The sequence below is a fragment of the Coenobita brevimanus genome, chromosome 43 (genome assembly GCF_032717465.1).
Source record: "Coenobita brevimanus isolate Jiangsu-jjx chromosome 43, ASM3271746v2, whole genome shotgun sequence".
NCBI classification, from domain to species: Eukaryota; Metazoa; Arthropoda; class Malacostraca; order Decapoda; family Coenobitidae; genus Coenobita; species Coenobita brevimanus.
Window position 1 is genome coordinate 10,433,304 of NC_136996.1, and position 8,140 is coordinate 10,441,443.

Consider the following 8,140-nt stretch of genomic DNA (forward strand, 5'->3'; position numbering starts at 1 on the left):
AGAAAATATTATCAACTTCAGAGGGGAACTATTTCAGAGGAGAGTTTACTGAGATCGAGCGAAAATGAGAGAGAGAGAGAGCGAGAGAGAGAGAGAGGAGGGGGGTAATCGTAAGGGGTACTTCCATCGGGTGATAAAAACTAAGGGTGAGAGTTAGGGTTGACAGGCTCCAATACCACCTTTACGACCATTTCTCGCCACACCCTCATCTCTGATCAACTCTACTCCTCCCTCCTTCTGCCCTCCAGTCCCCCCCCCCCTACCACCACACTTCTCCATGGTTCTTTTCACAATTGTGTTTTATTTATTCAGCCATCTCTCTCTCTCTCTCTCTCTCTCTCTCTCTCTCTCTCTCTCTCTCTCTCTCTCTCTCTCTCTCTCTCTCTCGTCTGCTTTGATCTTTTCTTCTCTGTCTCTCGGTTTGCATTTCCCTTTTTTACATTACTTGCGTCCTATGGTCTTATCTTTCATCTTACCCATCTCAGCACACTGACATCTTTACGTTTCACTCCTGCCACCATCAAGCAGTTGGATGTAGCTTAGGAAGTAGGTCTCTTATTAAAGAATTAACCATTACACTCGATGATACAACTCTGAACTTAATAATAATTGCTAGCACCAGGCGATTATATGGTGTTTTTGAGGACTTTTATACCTGAATAGCTGTGTATCGTCTTCCTTAGTTCCTTCTCTATAAAAGTTCTGCCTTGAATAAAGTTTCCCAGTAGTAACAATAGTAATGCAAAATGGACATACTGAGCTGATGTGGCTTACCCTCATTTGCCTCTCCAGTTCATATCATTTTCCTCAGTTAATCTATACATTATCTAGACTCATTTTCTTCATCATGCTGTTGTTGTTTTTGTTTTTGTTGTTGTTGTGATCTTCTTCTTCCTTGCACTACACACCGTATCATTCTTTATCTCCTCTGTTTGGTTCACTATTCTCTATCTTCTATTTTTTTTTTTCCTGTTCTAAGACTTCTTTTAGCTTTAGTTCTCTCTGCCTGAGGACGTAATTTTCACCTTTCTCTTGCTACTGCCAGACGATTCTTTTAAATTTAAGGCATAATTAAGTGCCTAGTTACAAGGGACAAATCTAATCCTTCCAGAGATGAATAAAATGGTTAGGAAACAGCAAGAATGAAATGCGAACACATAATTTTTGCCTACATTTTAACTACTTTTAAAACTGTTCTCTCATACTCTTGTCCTAATTTCTTTCTATCGTGACGCGTTCAATCTTTATGTTAATATTTTGGACCTTTACTGTACTCTTTTCCTAATTTTATCCTCTCTTCTATTGTAGTTATATTTTCTTATTTTCATCCTTTTTCCATTTTTAATTGCTCGTGTAGCTTCTTATTCCATTTCACTATCTCTTTCTTGTTTCACTACTCCTAATGCTATTTCCTCTCCTTTTTTATCCTCCTACTCTCATTTATCTTCCTCTTGCCCGTCAACCATGTTTTTCATCCTCTCTCTCTCTCTCTCTCTCTCTCTCTCTCTCTCTCTCTCCCTCTCTCTCTCTCTCTCTCTCTCTCTCTCTCCCTCTCTCTCTCTCTCTCTCTCTCATTTTTTCATGCCTTCTTCCCTTTCCCTTTATCCCCCACTCCATTCACTCTTCCACTTGGTCTCACCAGTTGTTCTTGCCTACCTCTCTCTCTTCCTGACCTCCTCAATTTCCTCCCTATTCATCTTTCTCTCCCCCTTTCCCTTCCGGACTCAATTTAGACTTTTCTCCCCGATCCCCATTCGTCATTCTTGTTTGTCTCTCCATTTCCTACTCTTCCTCGCTCCTTTCCTCCAATTTGACTTTTTTTTTTTTTTTTCACCTTGATTGTTTTTATTTCTCCCAGTTAAGCTTCCCTCCTCTCTCACTTCCTGTCGTTGTAGTTCATTTGTTTACCGTTTTTCATGTTTCCCATTCCCTTTGATTTTTGTGTTGGTATTTAATTATCACTTTCACTGTCTTGAGACCACTCCTCTCTTTTCCTATTTTTACCGTTTCTGCTCCCTCATTTATTTTTATCAGTAATTATGATTATATCTCTCGGCAGCAGAAGTATATATTTCGCCCTCTCTTCCAAGTTTGTAAATGAACTGGAAAAATAATTATTCCTTTGCCTTCGTATTAGGTAAAAAAAATTTCGAGGTTCGTGATTTCGTTGCGTATAGAAATCCTGCTCAATGTGGTATGTATATTCACGTAATCTGATGCCATAATGATTTAGTCGAAATATCTGATGTAGCACTGAGGATTTGCAGCTTCCACATTTTAAGTTAGAAAATGCAGAAATTACTTGATAACTCAGTAACTAAAATACACTTACTGGGTAGAAAAGCCCATCTCAAAGCTAGGCAGGAAATTTTTAACTTTGGAGTACTAACTTAAAACTACAAAAACATTATTTAGGTTTCTGTGTCATTTTTTCCCCATGAGGAGAGTAGGGACCTCGGCAGAACTACTCTGTCCTGACATTTAAGGCAAGGATGATCAGCTTTCATTTCCCTTGAATTGCAGTATGTGAGCAACACGCTCGAACTGCCCATCGGATGTTAACTCTTACGGGCCCTATCCAACTGTAGTGCCTTAAGCCACTAGAGATCCACGCGTCTTATGTTATATGGCCACCACCCAATTCTGTAAATGGTCTCCTAGGGTACAGGAAAGTATCTGGCCTGTCACTCAGAACAGACACCTAAACTCAGCACTACTTCGAGTCAATGGATGACGGGTACTCTCATCATCCGTTCCTTCGTCTGTGTGAATAAATCTTGATAAAATCAGATCTCTCAGAAAATCACTTGTGATGAATACAAAATATATATCAGTATGATCCAGTCCAAAGCAGGTGTTTAAAAATATGCCTTGGAAGCTTGTAATATGGTGTACGAGGATAAAGAGACTGATGGAACACTGGATTCCTCGACACGGGAACAGCATCATGTGGTTAATTGCAACAAAGAATAACGCTACTTTTTTCATGCGTACGATATGTTTCTATTTTTTTTTTAACTCTCTATGCAAACAAGAACACAAAAACTCTAAGTGAGGCTACATTTAAGCTAGATTCAATAATGAGGTCGGTAGTGGTCAGTTCCCTCCCTAAAGCAGCGTTCAGTAATGACGGCCGTGTACAATAGGTCAGGTCCCAAGGGGAGGTGAGGTCATTGCCTGTATCTCCCTTTCCGCCACTCACATGTAATTCTATGTTGTGTCGACAGGACCTTGGTTGCCAGTTTAGCCATGTTATAGCTAAGCCTAAAACCTGTAATATTTAATACAGTTGTTAGGGTCTTTGTCAAACGTTATTAGTTTTCTAGCAATTTTAGCTTATTAACCTTTGACCAGAGATTTTTGTTTTTACCGTCCATCTAACACCCTTTTCAAAGCAAGTTAGCAATCTCTGTAACTCTGATTTAGCAACTCTCCATCCCTTACTCTATTTTGTACTTCTGAGGGGAGGGCAGTTGCCATCAAAAGGTTCAGATTAACTCATTCACTCTCTTTATATGTTTTTTGGTTTATTGTTGACATTACCAGTCGAAATGAATATTCAGTTTCCGAGCGAGTTTTCGAACTGGAAACGTTATATAGTGCTTTTTTAATTCCTTCCGTACGAGAATCTTTCATAAGCTAAATAAAAGCGCTTAGTGGAAGCAAAAATAAGGTAAGACATAATTCATTGGAGTGTAGGGGTTAAATCTGTGTTGTACAGTCATGAATCCTTAACTAGCGTTTTTTATACGGTACCCTTTTCATTTCCTTGCCCATCCTTCCCTCATGGTTAATATCTTGCAACCTACTCTACGTTATGTGTTCTGATTACGAGTTTTACATTAGCGAATGCACTGTTCCATTGTCTTAGCTTTCTTTTCTTCTTATTTCTTTCTGTGGTTATTATCGCTTCCTCACCCCCCCCCCTTTCTTGGGTATTTTTGTTTTCCTTTTATTTCTTGATCGTTTTTCCTGTACCATTTATTAATTTCTTCTTCATTCCTCTTTGTACTTCCTAATCTTTAATGTCTCTTTCTTGATTGGCCTTTTTCTCCTGCCCTTTCCATACAACCTCTTTCCCCTTCTTTCATTTTCTCCGTTCCTTTCTCAGTCGGTTCCACCTCCTCTTACTTCGCCCCCTCCTGTCTCATTCCCCACTCCCTCCCTCCCACTCTTTTGCTTTCCTGCTCCTCACTCCATCCTTGCCTCCCTCTCTCGTAGTTCTTTCTTGTTTCCCTCCCTCTCTCGTAATTCTTTCTTCTTTCCCTCCTACCTCTCATTCCATTTTTACCACCCTCCTTCCCACTTTATTTTCGTTTCCCTGCCTCTCTTTCTATTCTTGCCTAGATCTTTTATTCTACCCATGCCTATCTCCTCTCCCATCCTGAATCTTCGCTCTTCCCTTCCCCCATTCCATTGTTGCCTCCCACTCTCCCAGTCCATTCTTGCCTCCTTCCTTCCATTTCATTCTTGCCTTCCTCCCCTCATTCCATTCTTGCCTCCCTCCCTCCCAGTCCATTCTTGCCTCACTCACTCCCAGTCCAGTCTTGCCTTTCTCACTCCCAGTACATTCTTGCCTCACTCATTCCCGGAATATCTTGCCTCCCTCCCTCCCAATCCATTCTTGTCTCACTCCCTCCCATTCCATTCTTGTCTCCTCTCCCTTTCTCTCTCCGACATTAAACATTGTCTGGAAGCAAAAAATCTTACATATAAAAATTATAGTATCACAAAGAGCCAAAGTGATAAAAATAAATACGACGCCCTTCGACGGAAAACCAAAAAATTAATTAAATGCAGTAAGAACAACCTTGAGACACATATTGCAAGCATCAGCACATCAAAGCCCAAAGAATTTTTCGGTTACATAAGAAGCAAAAAGGTAATAACTCCATCAATCGGTCCCTTAATCACAGATAACGGAGAGAACACTGATAATGAAACTATGATGGCGAAAAATCTTAATATTTGCTTCGTGTCAATATTTACAACAGAAAATATAAATACGATACTTGCTGTTTCCCCCATTCCTATAGACGTGGGCGGCACAATCACTGACATTACAGTTAGTGATCGTGACGTACTTCTAGCAATTAGCAAATTATAAGAGAATAAAACACCGGGACCGGACAAAATATCGCCACATGTGTTGAAGGAACTACAGAATGAAATGTCAGAGCCTTTATCTGAACTTTTTAACTTACCACATAAGACCAGTAAGGTGCCACATGAATGGAAACTTGCTAAAGTAACCCCAGTATTCAAAAAGGGCAACAGAACCCAACCAGAAATCTACCGCCCAATTAGTTTAACATCGGTGGTTTGCAAATTGCTCAAAACTGTTATCAGAGACAAGTTTGTGAAACACTTAGAAACAAACAATCTCATCAAAGATTCTCAACATGGTTTTCGTAATAATCGCTCTTGCCTTACGAATCTGCTGGACTTTTTCAATGATATACTGAACATGCACGACTAGACTAAATCTGTTGATGTGGTCTACCTCGATTTTCAAAAGGCATTCGACAAAGTTCCACACAAAAGATTCCCTCAGAAGCTAAAGGCACATGGTTTCAGCGGCAATGTTCTCGGGTGGGTAGAAGATTGACTTACCGGACAAATGCAAAGAGTTGTAATAAATGGAAAAGAGTCAGACTGGATAAAAGTTACAAGTGGAGTACCACAGGGTTCAGTGTTAGGTCCTATTCTTTTCTTAATATATGTAAATGATATTGATGAAAGATTGTGTTGTAAGATCTCAAAATTTGCTGATGATATTACAATAGGTAACAGAGCAGACACAGCACTGCATAGGCAGGCAATTCAGAGAGATCTTGATCAACTGTTTAACTGGGCCCGAGTTTGGCAAATGGATTTCGATATTAATAAAAGCAAAGTGCTAAACATTGGCAGTAAAAATGTAAGAGCTAGTTTTAGCATGAATGATGTCCAACTTGATAGGGTAAACCATGAAAAAGACTTAGGAGTTATAATAACAAACGATTTGAAACCAAGCAAACAATGCACAGAAGCTGTGAAAAAGCCAATAAACTGATTGGATTCATAGGCAGAGCATTTGAATATAAATCCAATAATATCGTCCTCATTTTGTCCACCCGCACTTGGAGTATTGCATTCAGTTTTGGTCACCATATTATAAAAAGGATATGGAAAAGCTTGAAAGAGAACAGAGAAAGATGACAGAGATGATACCTAGATTGAGAAATAAACCGTGCGAGGAACGTTTAGAAGCCCTGAATCTCTTTACCCTAAGTAAACGGAGCATACGAGGATAGGAAAGACTGAAAAGGATTCAAGTATTCAAAATATTCAAAGGACATGATAATATGACTGTCGATAAATACTTCACAGTTGATCACTCGAATTGTACTAGAGACAATGGGCATAAAATAATTGACAAACGATTCCAGTCGCATGAAGCTAAGCATTTCTTCTTTAATAGAGTAGTAAATATATGGAATAAATTGCCCTCCAGTGTTGTAAATTGAAATACAGTGCCGATCTTTAAAGTCGCCTGGATAAGTATTTGTCGTCTAACCCCCAGCTTAATATGTTAACTCATGATTAAAACACTTGTGTATGTATAATTTTGTATTATATTATATTTTATTTTTTTATAGCCTGGATCAATTTATTAAATGCAAATATAGTATATGCACAGACTAGGATATGCACAAGTAGCCCTGAGTTAACGGTCACTACTCATACTTTCGACCTGTGATGGCCTGTGAAACAATGAGGGTCCCTCTTAGTTAAGTGACCACCATCGGGATTTTTTTTAATGTACCAGGGGTCACTGCTTCAGGAGGTGACGTGTGCTTGTCCCGCATGGGAAAGTTCTTAGTCTCAGTAGAATGAACGGAGCTGGGACCTGATTGATTGCTGCCTACCTTAACAGCGCCAGGCAAGGCTGCCGCACCACCCCTGAACATCCACACTGTGCATTGCACAATTTCCACGCTGTGTCTGCAGACGCCCCGTTAACTCAACGTACCGGTACATAGTGTCATGCGTTAGTTATTTATTTATTTGATTATTCATGTTACATTGCTGCTTTCTCTTTCAGGTTATTCATACTTGTAGCTCATAGATAAAGTACTATAGAATGTAGCTTTTCCTTTTCAGTCTTTCCTATGAAACTTCCATGTCAGTTTTCCATGCTGCATGGTGGTTTTTCTCAGTTTTTCTTGCCAGTTTTTACTGAAGAGTTTGAAGGCGGGGGAAGCCTTGTTGCTTTACAATCCTTATCCTTCAGCATGTAGAGTTAGATCCCGTAGTCATAATCTACTCTGTAACAAACAACCTCGAAAGGACCATAAGGTCTGTTGCCGTTTGCGTTCGTTTGTACTCCTTTGTACACTCTCTCTCTCTCTCTCTCTCTCTCTCTCTCTCTCTCTCTCTCATGCATCATTATCCCCTGCCACTGTGTCCCTCCATCACTTTTTCTTCTTACTGTGTTTCCCTCTCTCCCTTTCCTTCTCCATCACACCACTATTATTTCCTTTGATCCTACTCACTTCATTTTCCTTTTTCCTGCATCACCCCACATCTTTCTCCATCCTTCCCCAAGTCTTTCCAATAGCTTTTCCGTGTCTTAGATCACCCTCACTTCTCCCACCCTTGGTATTCCTCCTTTTCCTTCTCCTCCTCCTCCTTTCGTTCACCCTTCACCTTGCCTTTCGTTTCCTTTCATGTCGGCTTTTCCTTCCCTTTTCTGTGTCTTCAGATTTTGTCCCCCATCACCATCTCTCTATGTGCTTGTGTATATATATTTCTTTCACAATCACTCTTCTTGTTCTTCCAGTCTAGATTTTTCTCTTCTTCCTGGCTGTTACTCTCTCCTACTCTCTTTCTTTCTCTCCCTGTCTCTGTCTGTCTGTCTTTGTCTCTGTCTCTGTTCCCGTCTGTCTGTCTGTTTGTTTTTGTCTCTGGCTCTGTCTGCATCTGCCTATCCATTAGTCTGTTTTTCGTTTTGTCTGTCTATCTCTCTGTCTGTCTGTCTGTCTGTCTGTCTGTCTCTCTCTCTCTCTCTCTCTCTCTCTCTCTCTCTCTCTCTCTCTCCTCTGTGACCTTTTCCTCCTCCATACTCTTTCTCAGTAGTTTCACTTTTATCAGTTTT